At 38.9% G+C, this 13,879-nt stretch overlaps 1 long non-coding RNA gene across 1 annotated transcript; it reads left to right on the top strand.

The window, feature by feature from the left end:
* The first annotated feature begins 10,978 nt into the window (after positions 1-10,978).
* LOC115186537 (uncharacterized) lies at positions 10,979-12,355 on the top strand. The gene is made up of 2 exons (XR_003875758.1): positions 10,979-11,029; positions 12,167-12,355. It is a non-coding gene; the product is annotated as an uncharacterized LOC115186537 (long non-coding RNA).
* Positions 12,356-13,879: the final 1,524 nt, after the last annotated feature.

Genomic DNA, 13,879 nt, shown 5'->3' with positions numbered 1-13,879 from the left:
TGAGGAAACCACTAGTTATGGATGTAGTATATCTGGTAATGAAGAAACCACTAGTTATGGATGTAGTATATCTGGTAATGAGGAAACCACTAGTTATGGATGTAGTATATCTGGTAATGAGGAAACCACTAGTTATGGATGTAGTATATCTGGTAATGTAATGAGGAAACCACTAGTTATGGATGTAGTATATCTGGTAATGAGGAAACCACTAGTTATGGATGTAGTATATCTGGTAATGAGGAAACCACTAGTTATGGATGTAGTATATCTGGTAATGAGGAAACCACTAGTTATGGATGTAGTATATCTGGTAATGAGGAAACCACTAGTTATGGATGTAGTATATCTGGTAATGAGGAAACCACTAGTTATGGATGTAGTATATCTGGTAATGAGGAAACCACTAGTTATGGATGTAGTATATCTGGTAATGAGGAAACCACTAGTTATGGATGTAGTATATCTGGTAATGAGGAAACCACTAGTTATGGATGTAGTATATCTGGTAATGAGGAAACCACTAGTTATGGATGTAGTATATCTGGTAATGAGGAAACCACTAGTTATGGATGTAGTATATCTGGTAATGAGGAAACCACTAGTTATGGATGTAGTATATCTGGTAATGAGGAAACCACTAGTTATGGATGTAGTATATCTGGTAATGAGGAAACCGCTAGTTATGGATGTAGTATATCTGCTAATGAGGAAACCACTAGTTATGGATGTAGTATATCTGGTAATGAGGAAACCACTAGTTATGGATGTAGTATATCTGGTAATGAGGAAACCACTAGTTATGGATGTAGTATATCTGGTAATGAGGAAACCACTAGTTATGGATGTAGAATATCTCGTAATGAGGAAACCGCTAGTTATGGATGTAGTATATCTGGTAATGAGGACACCACTAGTTATGGATGTAGTATATCTGGTAATGAGGAAACCGCTAGTTATGGATGTAGTATATCTGCTAATGAGGAAACCACTAGTTATGGATGTAGTATATCTGGTAATGAGGAAACCACTAGTTATGGATGTAGTATATCTGGTAATGAGGAAACCACTAGTTATGGATGTAGAATATCTCGTAATGAGGAAACCGCTAGTTATGGATGTAGTATATCTGGTAATGAGGACACCACTAGTTATGGATGTAGTATATCTGGTAATGAGGAAACCACTAGTTATGGATGTAGTATATCTGGTAATGAGGAAACCGCTAGTTATGGATGTAGTATATCTGGTAATGAGGAAACCACTAGTTATGGATGTAGTATATCTGCCTGGAGCAAAAATGGTGAGCGAAGATTTTCGTTTTTCACAATGTATTCTGAATATTACAGCACACTATCAGCACAAGATCAGGAGTGCTACTCAAGGAAACTCACATTAAGCTCTGTGTCTATTCACTAATTCACCACCGTGGGGGAAAACTCAGGGGAGTTCTCATAGGATGACAGCAAAAATAGCCTCCATTTACAGGTTGCATATGAGTGCATTTCACATTACTTTTGGATTATAATTGTAAGGCTCGTTTGAACCTCCTGCTTAATATGTTTGTGTTATTGTCGCAAATCAACTGCTTTATTCTTTAAAAAACACTTCAACCAGTAAAATGCTCTTTGGCTAGCTTTGCCATCAGCCTGACAATAAGGGTTTGTACACTAAGTGTTTAACAAATTGGCCCATAACTTCACCTAACAATAACATAGACCTACTGTAGGACCCATAACTTTATCTAACAACAACATAGACCTAGGACTATAAATAATGTAATATTTCAGGTGAAACAAGGAAACTAAAATGTCTTTGTCATGACAATTCATAACCTGATCACCAGATCATTTTGTGAATAATCCCACTAGGCTACTCTGTAATGAGTTGTCATTCTAAATGTCCTGAATAAAGGAAAATAGCTCTGTGTGTTGTACAATAGCCTATCCACCAAGGAACAGTTCTCTACACATTATGAGCTAAGTATCTCTGTGTCCAAACAGACTAACGAGACCCTACTGTAAATCAAGCAGACAATAACACATTATAAACATCAATTTGTTAGGGATGTTGGATCCAACGTGGAGCACGGCATAACTGTCTTTACCAGAGTAATGAATGAAGAAGCACTTGGTTGTTGTTGCATGTCGTGATGTTTGTCATGTGACTGTCATTCGAAAATCCATTTCCTGGATCAGCTGATGATAGTTGAACATGTGACTGTAACTAAACAGCTACAGTATTAAGTATTATGTGTAATTATTGAACAACCACATTAATGACAGTATCCATTTGGGTGTTGTCAATAAAGTTAAGGTGACTCTCGGTTTGAACCATTGGATTTAGCAAACTCTGAAATGATTTAGGATTTCTGTGCCCATGAAAACTGTTTTCCCAGCGTAACATAAGGAGACACTAAATGTTACGTAGTTAGAGAGCATTTCAGAGATCTGAATACAAAAAACTGTCCTAACAGGACAATAACCTAAACCACAAGGCCAAATCTACACTGGAGGAGCTTACCAAGATGACATTGCATGTTCCTGAGTGGCCTAGTTACAGTTTGGACTTAAATCGTCTTGAAAGTCAATGCAAGAAGAGAAAATGGCTTTCTAGCAATGATCAACAACCAACTTGACAGAACAGGAAGGATTTTAAAAAGAATAATGAATATTCACATGAAGATCAGTCTCCTATTGGATGACATCACGACTTCCCATCAAGCCAACTCCTTGAAGGCCTTACTATGACATCACTCACTCCTTCCAGTTTGCAGTTGTCTAAAAAAACACTATTTTGCTCAAAATATTTATTTGTTTCCCTTTAGTGTGTTTATACTTTACTGTATTTATATATCCCTTTTCAACAGGAAAAGTTTAAAAATCCCTGGAGGACGTCATGAACAATTCACACAGTACAAAAACATATTCAAGTCTAGAATGCCCTTTTAAAAATCACACATTAGTTCAACAACTGCAGAGTTTGTGTCCCTGTTTTATAAGATAGTACTCACTGTATTTACTGGTGTTAATCAGATCAATGTCCCTGTTTTATTAGATAGTACTCACTGTATTTACTGGTGTTAATCAGATCAATGCCCCTGTTTTATAAGATAGTACTCACTGTATTTACTGGTGTTAATCAGATCAATGTCCCTGTTTTATTAGATAGTACTCACTGTATTTACTGGTGTTAATCAGATCAATGTCCCTGTTTTATTAGATAGTACTCACTGTATTTACTGGTGTTAATCAGATCAATGTCCCTGTTTTATTAGATAGTACTCACTGTATTTACTGGTGTTAATCAGATCAATGTCCCTGTTTTATAAGATAGTACTCACTGTATTTACTGGTGTTAATCAGTTCTCCAGTCTTCTCTTCTTCATCCTCCTCTAATGTGACAGTAATCTCCCCCTCTTCATCCTTCATTCCAAAAACGTCTTCATCTTCTTTCACTTCATCCTCCACTCCAAAAACTGCATCTTCCTCCTCCTCTTTCACTCTGAACGCGTCTTCCTCGTCTTTCACTGTAACGTCTTTCTCTTCTTCTTTCACTGTAACAGCCTCACCTTCTACTTGTCTTTGTAATGTGACATCCTCCTCTTCCTTCTCCACTTTCACGACAATGTTCAGCCCCAGAGCTTCTTTCTCCGTCCAACAGACCTCTTCTTTAGCAGGAGGAGAGTAGCTTAGTGAGCGCATGGTCGGGGATGTTAGCTAGCTAGGCTAGTGCTAACTTAACCAGCCAGATAGTTGACTTACAACGTAAATATGATATTAAATGGGGTAGCTAGTTGTTTCCACATAAGTATGTTTAAATCATAGTGGCAATTAAACCACGAAATTGTCTAAAGAACTTGAATGTTCCGACTTTGTCGGCTAGCGAGCTACCGAGGTGGCTGCAGTTGTTGAAGAAGCGTTCCGTCCACTAGATTATACGTCACACTAGAAACATCGCCTGAAAGACACATATCGCCATCTGCTGTCTGGAGGGAGGAAACGCAGTTGAGGAGGGAAAACTATTTTTCTTCTTCATTGAATTATAATATTATAAAGCAGTTTAGGGAAACGTTTTTTTCCTCTCCATTAAATATTAATATTATATCAACACGTATAAAGAGCAACAAGTGTTGTTTGATTAGTTCAGATTTGTATGAGAATTTAAAACAAACTCTACATCTACTCCACATCTGTATTTCTGATTGAGTCAAATAACTAGATATCAAATAAGCATCTAGTTATTGATACCCTTGATAAAGATGAGCAAAAATTACTGTATAAAATAAATAAATAAACTTGACCCACTACCAGGATATTTTAGCCCAAAACCTGGTTACCTCTCTGCTAGGAGGCTGAAAGTGGATCTTCCAGCAAGACACATCAACATCCACAAAGAAATGATTAATTGGGCACAAAATCAACATTTTCAATGGCCATCTCAGTCTTCGGACTTGAACTCCATTGAAAACCTGTGGTTTGAATTGAACAGGGCAGTCCATAAGCGCAGACTAAATAAATCAAGGACATGGAGAGATTCTGTATGGAGGAATGGTCTAAGGTCCCACCCAATGTGTTCTCTAATCTCATAAAACATTTCAGTGTCGTTATCCTCCCAAGGGGAGGGTGCTGGAGAATTAAAAACATGGGTGGCAATAATTCAGACCCTTACATTTTGAGAATTACATGTTAAACTAAATCTCTTTCTCTGAGCAATTGTATTACTATAAAATGATATAATTTCCCTTTATTTTGGTGACACAATACATCATATAGATGTCTATAATGAACAGACTAGGTCTATACTGCTGCTACATGGTGTAACAATACATAATGTAGATGTATATAATGAACAGACTAGGTCTATACTGCTCCTACATGGTGTAACAATACATCATGTAGATGTATATAATGAACAGACTAGGTCTATACTGCTCCTACATGGTGTAACAATACATCATGTAGATGTATATAATGAACAGACTAGGTCTATACTGCTCCTACATGGTGTAACAATACATCATGTAGATGTATATAATGAACAGACTAGGTCTATACTGCTCCTACATGGTGTAACAATACATCATGTAGATGTATATAATGAACAGACTAGGTCTATACTGCTCCTACATGGTGTATCAATACATCATGTAGATGTATATAATGAACAGACTAGGTCTATACTGCTCCTACATGGTGTAACAATACATCATGTAGATGTATATAATGAACAGACTAGGTCTATACTGTTCCTTTGAAAGAAAAGCTATTTTTGTAAACAGTGTGTGGGCCTTCTTTTTCTTTAACAAAGCTTTTGTAAACAGTGTGCTGGCCTTCTTGTTCTTTAACAAAGCTTTTGTAAATACTATGCCGGCCTTCTGGTTCTTTGACAAAGCTTTTGTAAACAGTGTTTTTGAATGCAGCAATTCAACAATGAAGGCTTGATTCACGCAGTCACCTCTGAACAGTTGATGTTGAGATGTGTCAGTTACTTGAACTCTGTGAAGCATTTATTTGGGCTGCAATCTGAGGTGCAGTTAACTCTAATGAACCTATCTTCTGCAGCAGAGGTAACTCTGGGTCTTCCTTTCCTGTGGCAATCCTCATGAGAGCCACCCATACCTTGTCACAACACAACTGATTGGCTCAAATGCATTAAGAAGGAAAGAAATTCCACAAATCAACATTTAACAAGGCACACCTGTTAATTGAAATTAATTCCAGGTGACTACCTCATGAAGCTGGTTGAGAGAATGCCAAGAGTGTGCAAAGCTGTCATCAAAGCAAAGGGTGACTGCTTTGAAGAATATTTCAGTTGTTGGTTTTTTTTTACATTTGAAACATTTATAAAAATCTGTTTTCACTTTTCCATTATGGGGTATTGTGATGTCATTATGGGGTATTGTGTGTAGATGTAGTGATGAGGATTTTTTACATTTTTCATCCATTTTAGAATAAGGCTGTAACGTAACAAAATGTGGGAAAAGTGAAGGGGTCTGAATACTTGCCGACTGCACTGTATATATAGGGGCAGTACTTAGTGACATCACTTCCTGAAACAGGAGGTACAAATATATAACATAGGTTCACAATATCAACATTCAATGTATCAAAATATATGACCAAGCTGGAAGTGTAAACGCCAGCCCAGCCACAATCCTAGAGGTTCACTGATGATCAATCTCCTCCTTCACATCTGACTCCTGATGATCAACCTCCTCCTTCACATCTGACTCCTGATGATCAACCTCCTCCTTCACATCTGACTCCTGATGATCAACCTCCTCCTTCACATCTGACTCCTGATGATCAACCTCCTCCTTCACATCTGACTCCTGATGATCAACCTCCTCCATCACATCTGACTCCTGATGATCAACCTCCTCCTTCACATCTGACCAGCTATCTATTTATCACTGTAAAAAACAAACTCCAAATGTAGAACAGCCATGGAGGAGGGTGAAAGGATAGCAGCCCCAACTGTCAGTGAGAGAGGAGGCTATTCTGGATAGGGCAGGTACTTTTGTGTAGTTCCTGTCCCTAGAAGTGAGGACGGAGATAATAGTAACATAATATTCAGTGTGGTGTAATTTGACTATAATGAAGTCTGTTTCTTGTGAGGTTTTCTGTCCTCAGATAAAGAGCTCTATGAAAGCCAGTCTACATATGAAGAGGTCCCAATGAAGAGCAGTGGTTCTCAGTCCTGGTTCTCAGTCCTGGGGACTCAAAGAGGGGCACATTGTTGTTTTTGCCTTCACACTGCACAGCTGATTCAAATGATCAACTCATTATCAAGCTTCAAGTGGTATTTATGTATTCATTTGTGATGCCATGCTTGATATGATCCTGTTATTGTCACATGCTACACATGTACATATGTGTGCCCATGCATCTATCAATCCAATGTTATCATGATTTGTTATCAGGGATATTATACTTTAGTAATCCACAATGACCTGGTGATGTAACAGTCTAATAATTACATTGTCTTCCATATTCCTACAGATACCTTGTAACTGGAGATTCCTTCAAAACGATTGCCTACAGTTACCGTGTAGGGCACTGCAAGGTTGGGTGACCAGGGTCATCTAGGACTGCCTCCTGGAGGAATTCAGGTGTGTGAAGGCTACCTGTGTCCTGCGTAACTTCATGAGGATGGACACGAGGACCCTAGACTACACTATGCACAACCAAATGCTCTTTTAAGAGCCATTCACATTGCAATAAGAGTATTCTTTCATTTACTTAGCTATGTGAACTGCAGTTATTCAATTCCCAGTTTCTTTCCTTTGATTTCTACTTCTCAGGTGAGGGTGCTGTTTAGGTAAGGGTGTGATGTCTGTGCAAAAACAAAACAGGCTATTTTAAATCCCCCATATTGAAAAAATTTGACACCCTATAACCCACACATTCATGTATCAGTCTCTCTCCTTCACTTCATCCCTCTCTCCCCTTCTCCCTAAATCCTCTAGGTTATATCAGCTGTGTCGGTGAACCCCTCCTGCATCTGAACTGCATAGAGGGCACAGCATGATCAGAGGTGAGAGGTCACTTGGTCAGGTCAACAGGAAGTATTATTCAAGAGATGCTTTACATTGAAATACAGATAGAGATGCAGTAGTCCCAGAGTTAATGATCCCAAGTCAGTTTATATTATATAGGAAGTATTATTAAAGAGATGCTTTACATTGAAATACAGATAGAGATGCAGTAGTCCCAGAGTTAATGATCCAAGGTCAGTTTATATTATACAGGAAGTATTATTAAAGAGATGCTTTACATTGAAATACAGACAGAGATGCAGTAGTCCCAGAGTTAATGATCCAAGGTCAGTTTATATTATACAGGAAGTATTATTAAAGAGATGCTTTACATTGAAATAAAGATAGAGATGCAGTAGTCCCAGAGTTAATGATCCAAGGTCAGTTTTACATTTCACCTCCTGATTGATGACTAACAATGTTAGAATAAAAAATAAAAACACAAGGTTTAAACATGTTCTCTCTCTCCATCTGTCTCTCGTCTGCAGGTATGTTTTGATGTGAGAGGATGCCAACCCCCAGTCCCATCATCACCACCTCACCTGCTTTTAAGAACCTTTGGGCCGACGAGAGACACTATTATGTAATTGTGATGAACTGAGAGAATATTTATGTAGCACTGTGATTCATTAATCATGTGCTGCCTTCCCTGCTCCTATGTGCTTACCTCTTTCCCTTTCTGTCTTTTACACCTCTCTCACCACCTCCTCTTTCTTCCTCTGTTTTTATAATGCACAACAGATGTGCATTGAAGGACAGATTGAACTTGTATTTATAACACTTGGATAATGAGCTTTTCAATAAAGCGTTTCACATTCTCTACTGGTTGAAATGAAGTTTAATGTGATGAAATACTCCACCTATCCTGTGTTTATCAGATCAATGCAGATGAAGGGCATTAGATGTTGAGATGAACCAGTGTTAGAGTATTTACATGATGCATAGGAAGTGTAGTGTTCTGTTTTTTTAAATTATATTTCTGTATATATGAATTAACTAGTTAAATCCTGTTTCTAGTATATTAGTTACAATATGTAACCATTGATGTCCCAGGACTAAGATTGGTAAAACTGTTGAAGTGTATAATTGTAATACATACATGCAGACACAGCGTCATTCAAAGACTGGAATTTGATACTCCTGGTATTGGATATGACTGAAAAATAATCTCGAAGACATTCATACCTAAACTGCACCTTTATTTGCCAAGGTAGAGTACATGATCAGTGAATATATTAAATGTACAGGCTACAATGTGGGGATCTCATGCATGGTAATAACTACATGTATATAGGACTTGCATCCTTGGTACAACATGATATTATATTCTACTCAGTCCATAGGCTTCATTAATGTCATTCAGGCTGTTTTGAAGTTGATACAACTGGCTATGATAGCTGAGGTTCATAGGTTCTGAACTAATATGTATACCAAACGTTTGGGTCCATACACAGATCGGCTAGATAGCTAGCTACACATCCATAGGCATACAGGTATTTTAATCGTCCACTGCACAATAAGCAAGAACATAGCTAGCTACGTTATTTCATCTATCTGCATGGCAAATATCAGCAAGGCAAGCTTACACAATTGTACATTCAATTTGCAGTAAATTCTTCAGCTAGCTAGATTCTATACATCCACTGTTTAACAAAACGACAGCCTGGTTTGCTGGTTGTTTCAGGAGTCCCTAAAACAACCAGAATGACAATTTCATACTCATGTCACAACACCCATAAAGCTAGTCAGCTAGCTGGCTAATGTTAGCTAGTCAGCTAGCTGGCTAATGTTAGCTAGTCAGCTAGTTGGTCAATGTTAGCTCGTCAGCTAGCTGGCTAATGTTAGCTAGTCAGCTAGCTGGCTAATGTTAGCTAGTCAGGTAGCTGGCTAATGTTAGCTAGTCAGCTAGCTGGCTAATGTTAGCTAGTCAGGTAGCTTGCTAAATCGCGATTTTCGTAAATTAACTGATCCAGTTCAGTTCTGTGTAGGGGTACCCCTCTCTCCTAGTATTTCTCTCCGACATCTTTGATCCAGTTCAGTTCTGTGTAGGGGTACCCCTCTCTCCTAGTATTTCTGTCCTCCATCTTTGATCCACATCAGTTCTGTGTAGGGGTACCCCTCTCTCCTAGTATTTCTGTCCACCATCTTTGATCCAGGTCAGTTCTGTGTAGGGATACCCCTCTCTCCTAGTATTTCTGTCCGCCATCTTTGATCCAGTTCAGTTTTGTGTAGGGGTACCCCTCTCTCCTAGTGTTTCTGTCAGCCATCTTTGATCCAGTTCAGTTCTGTGTTGGGGTACCCCTCTCTCATAGTATTTCTGTCCGCCATCTTTGATCCAGTTCAGTTCTGTGTAGGGGTACCCCTCTCTCCTAGTGTTTCTGTCCTCCATCTTTGATCCAGTTCAGTTCTGTGTTGGGGTACCCCTCTCTCCTAGTATTTCTGTCCGCCATCTTTGATCCAGTTCAGTTCTGTGTAGGGGTACCCCTCTCTCCTAGTATTTCTGTCCTCCATCTTTGATCCAGTTCAGTTCTGTGTAGGGGTACCCCTCTCTCCTAGTATTTCTGTCCGCCATCTTTACTGAAGAAAGTCTTACAGTCACTAGTGCAGCAGCAGCCTCCCCTGGTCCTAGTGCAGCCCGGTAAAAGTTTAAGATGCGATGTAACTGTTCACGAAAAAAATAAATCACAGAAAAAATATATTGACTGATATTGATTTATTTAAGGGGGGCTAATGAATATTTAGGCTAATGAATATTTTAGGACCAGCGATGTCCCTTATTCCTACCCTTTAACTTTTTGTCTGACAAAATAAACATTTTACTCAACTGCGTTACCCACTCCAGTCAGCAGATGGCGGTCTGGGAATTTAAGGTAATTTAACGCAATGCTGTTGGTGTGACGTATAATCTAGTGGACGGAACTCTTCTTTCAACAGCAGCAACAGTTAGTCGGACACCACGGTAGCTTGCTAGACAAAATAGCCGAACCGATAAAGCTCTTTAGACGCGTTAGTGTATATTAGCCTCTGTGTTTTAAACCCACTTCTGTCGTCTAGTTAGTTATCCGATTTAATTTCATATTTACGGTGTTGTTGTTATTAGTCAGCTAGCGAGCTGGTTAAGTTAGCATTAGCCTAGCTAGCTAACATTCACAACCATGCGGTCACTGAGCTACTCTCCTGCTAAAGAAGATGAGGATGTCACAGTAAAACAAGAAGTAGAGGGTGAGGCCATTACTGTGAAAGAAGAAAAAGACGCGTTCAGAGTGAAAGAGGAGGAGGATGTCACAGTAAAAGAAGAGGAGGATGCAGTTTATGGAGTGAAAGAGGAGGAGAGGGAGATGACTGTTACATTGATAAAGGAGGAGGAAGAAGAGGAGGAAACTGGATATCTGGGCACGGTTTCCCAAACGCATCTTAAGGCGTCCAGTGGTTCTAACGGTGAACTTAGCAATAAGATGGTTTTGAGAAACCGTTCCCTGATTAACACTAGTAAGTACTGTTTTAAAAACAGAGGCACAAACTCTGCAGTTGTTGAACTGATGTTTGGTGTTAAAGCGGAAATATGCAATAGCTACATCCATATTGTGACTTTTAAATTATTTATTTATAGCCATTGATTCTTGAAGAATATAACACATGCCTCATGAGCTTAGTTCAACTGTTGTACCCCATCAGAATATAAGCTTTTTTTACTCCAATGTTTAGAAACAATGTAAACCAACACTGTATAGCCTCAACATGGTTAAAACTATAATGTTGATATCATGGATGGTCAGTCCTTGCATCCATAGGTCTGTCTATGAATTTGAGAGTAGTTACATTTCTCCAGCCCCATCATCATCATCTTATTACCAAACAGTGGTGGAATTACAGCTTTGTTATTGTTTCAACTGCAGATTGACAGATTGTTGTGTGGCTTTTTTTAAATCAAGGATTTAAACAGAAACAAAATGGCAGCCCAGAGACCTAAGCTGTGTTAGAATACTCATACTAACCGTACTATTTGTGATGTTAACTGAGTATATAGTGTGCTTATTGGTCATAGTATGATGTAGTTAGTATGCCAAAAGTTCCTGGATGTCCTACTAAATTCGCCAAAACACGAAGTATACGAGCAGTGGCCACTATTTCCGTGCTTTTAGGGCCCATAATGCAATTCTTCATAAACCAGGTAGGCCAGTTGAGAACAAGTTCTCATTTACAACTGCGACCTGGGCGTGGCTTTTCAGATTTGAAGAAAATGGAGGAAAATATTCAGCCGAAGTCCAACTAGAGCCGATACAAATTCTTTGCTTTAACTAATTTTGACAAATGTTACGAAAATGTTGAGCAATGTAATAAAGTTATGACTTTTCAAATAAGTTACCTTACACGTTATTTTGGCTGACAATTTGTTAGCATGTTATTACAGCAGTATGTACCGGTGTGTTAACTAGCTACCTACCGTTAGTTGGCTACTTATACATCAAACTTGCCAGTATATTAACTATATTCTATCTAACTAACTACCCAACGTTTATTGACTTGATTATTCCCGTCATTCTTAGCTAAATGGTATAGTCGTTGTGCTTTCTCAATGGACATTCGGGTGCTTTCATAGAGTGAATTTATCTACTCTGATTTCAGAGCATCTCGTCTGAGTACCAGAGAGCAGTGTTTAACTATCCCTGTAAACACGCTGGAGGATTCAGTATCCATTGAAGAGCTTGAACGATTCATTGACGAGAGATACTTACGAACTCAAAGAAACATGTCGCTGGTTTCAGAGGATTCCAGCATCATCGTTGTTAAGGACAACCAACCCAATCAACAAAACAAAACCAAGTTGGCCAATAGGTATCAGCGATGGAACCAAACCATCCCCTAGTAAGAGGGCAAGTGGGGAGAGGTTTACTGATATGGATGTTGAACACGGAGCTGGAAGGTACTGTAGACTCTATTCATGGCAAGGTGGAGGTGGTACAAAGGGATGAAAGGTGCTGTAGACTCTATTCATAGCAAGGTGGAGGTGGTACAAAGGGATGAAAGGTACTGTAGACTCTATTCATGGCAAGGTGGAGGTGGTACAAAGGGATGAAAGGTGCTGTAGACTCTATTCATGGCAAGGTGGAGGTGGTAGAAAGGGATGAAAGGTACTGTAGACTATTCATAGCAAGGTGGAGGTGGTACAAAGGGATGAAAGGTGCTGTAGACTCTATTCATAGCAAGGTGGAGGTGGTGCAAAGGGAGAACAAACAACTTAACAACTTGGTAGACAGATATTCAGTAAATACTAGGAATAGATTGGTAGCGAGGTTGCATAGCAACAGCATCAACTTCTGGTAGACAGGCGTAGTGCTAGTACGCTCAACTGAAAGGATCCAGTTTGTTTACAGTTTACTAACATGAACTAATAGTATAGATGGATTGGTAGACAGGCGTAGTGCTAGTACGCTCAACTGAAAGGACACAGTTTGTTTATTGTTTACTAACATGAACTAATAGTAGAGATGGATTGGGTCTTTGGTCGGATCAAACGTCTTGTCTGCCTGAGTGTGATGTGTACGATGTCTGCCCACTCTCAACCTAGCCTTGGGGATGGGCGGTAAACCGTATTTTACTATATACCAGTATTGATGCACGGACCGGTTTGGGTTTTTACTTTACCTTCTATAAGGGTATTTCAATGTTTGGTTTGTTAAATGTGATGCGCAATTCCGTCATGTTCCTTTATTCGGGACATTTAGAATGACAACCCATTACAGAGTAGCCTAGTGGGATTATTCACAAAATTATCTGGTGATCAGGTTATGAAATGTCATAACAGAGACATTTTAGTTTCCATGTTTCACCTGAAATATTAAATTATTTATAGTCCAAGGTCTATGTTATTGTTAGGTGAAGTTATGGGTCCTACAGTAGGTCTATGTTGTTGTTAGGTGAAGTTATGGGTCCTACAGTAGGTCTATGTTATTGTTAGGTGAAGTTATGGGTCCTACAGTAGGTCTATGTTGTTGTTAGGTGAAGTTATGGGTCCTACAGTAGGTCTATGTTGTTGTTAGGTGAAGTTATGGGTCCTACAGTAGGTCTATGTTGTTGTTAGGTGAAGTTATGGGTCCTACAGTAGGTCTACAGTGGGGGAAAAAAGTATTTGATCCCCTGCTGATTTTGTACGTTTGCCCACTTACAAAGAAATTATCAGTCTATAATTGTAATAGTAGGTTTATTTGAACCGTGAGAGACAGAATAACAACAAAAATATCCAGAAAAACGCATGTCAAAAATGTTATAAAATGATTTGCATTTTAATGAGGGAAATACGTATTTGACCCTTCTGCAAAACATGACTTAGTACTTGGT

The sequence above is a fragment of the Salmo trutta genome, unplaced genomic scaffold (assembly GCF_901001165.1).
Source record: "Salmo trutta unplaced genomic scaffold, fSalTru1.1, whole genome shotgun sequence".
In the NCBI taxonomy this organism is placed as follows: Eukaryota; Metazoa; Chordata; class Actinopteri; order Salmoniformes; family Salmonidae; genus Salmo; species Salmo trutta.
This window is presented reverse-complemented; position numbering and strand designations above follow the sequence as displayed.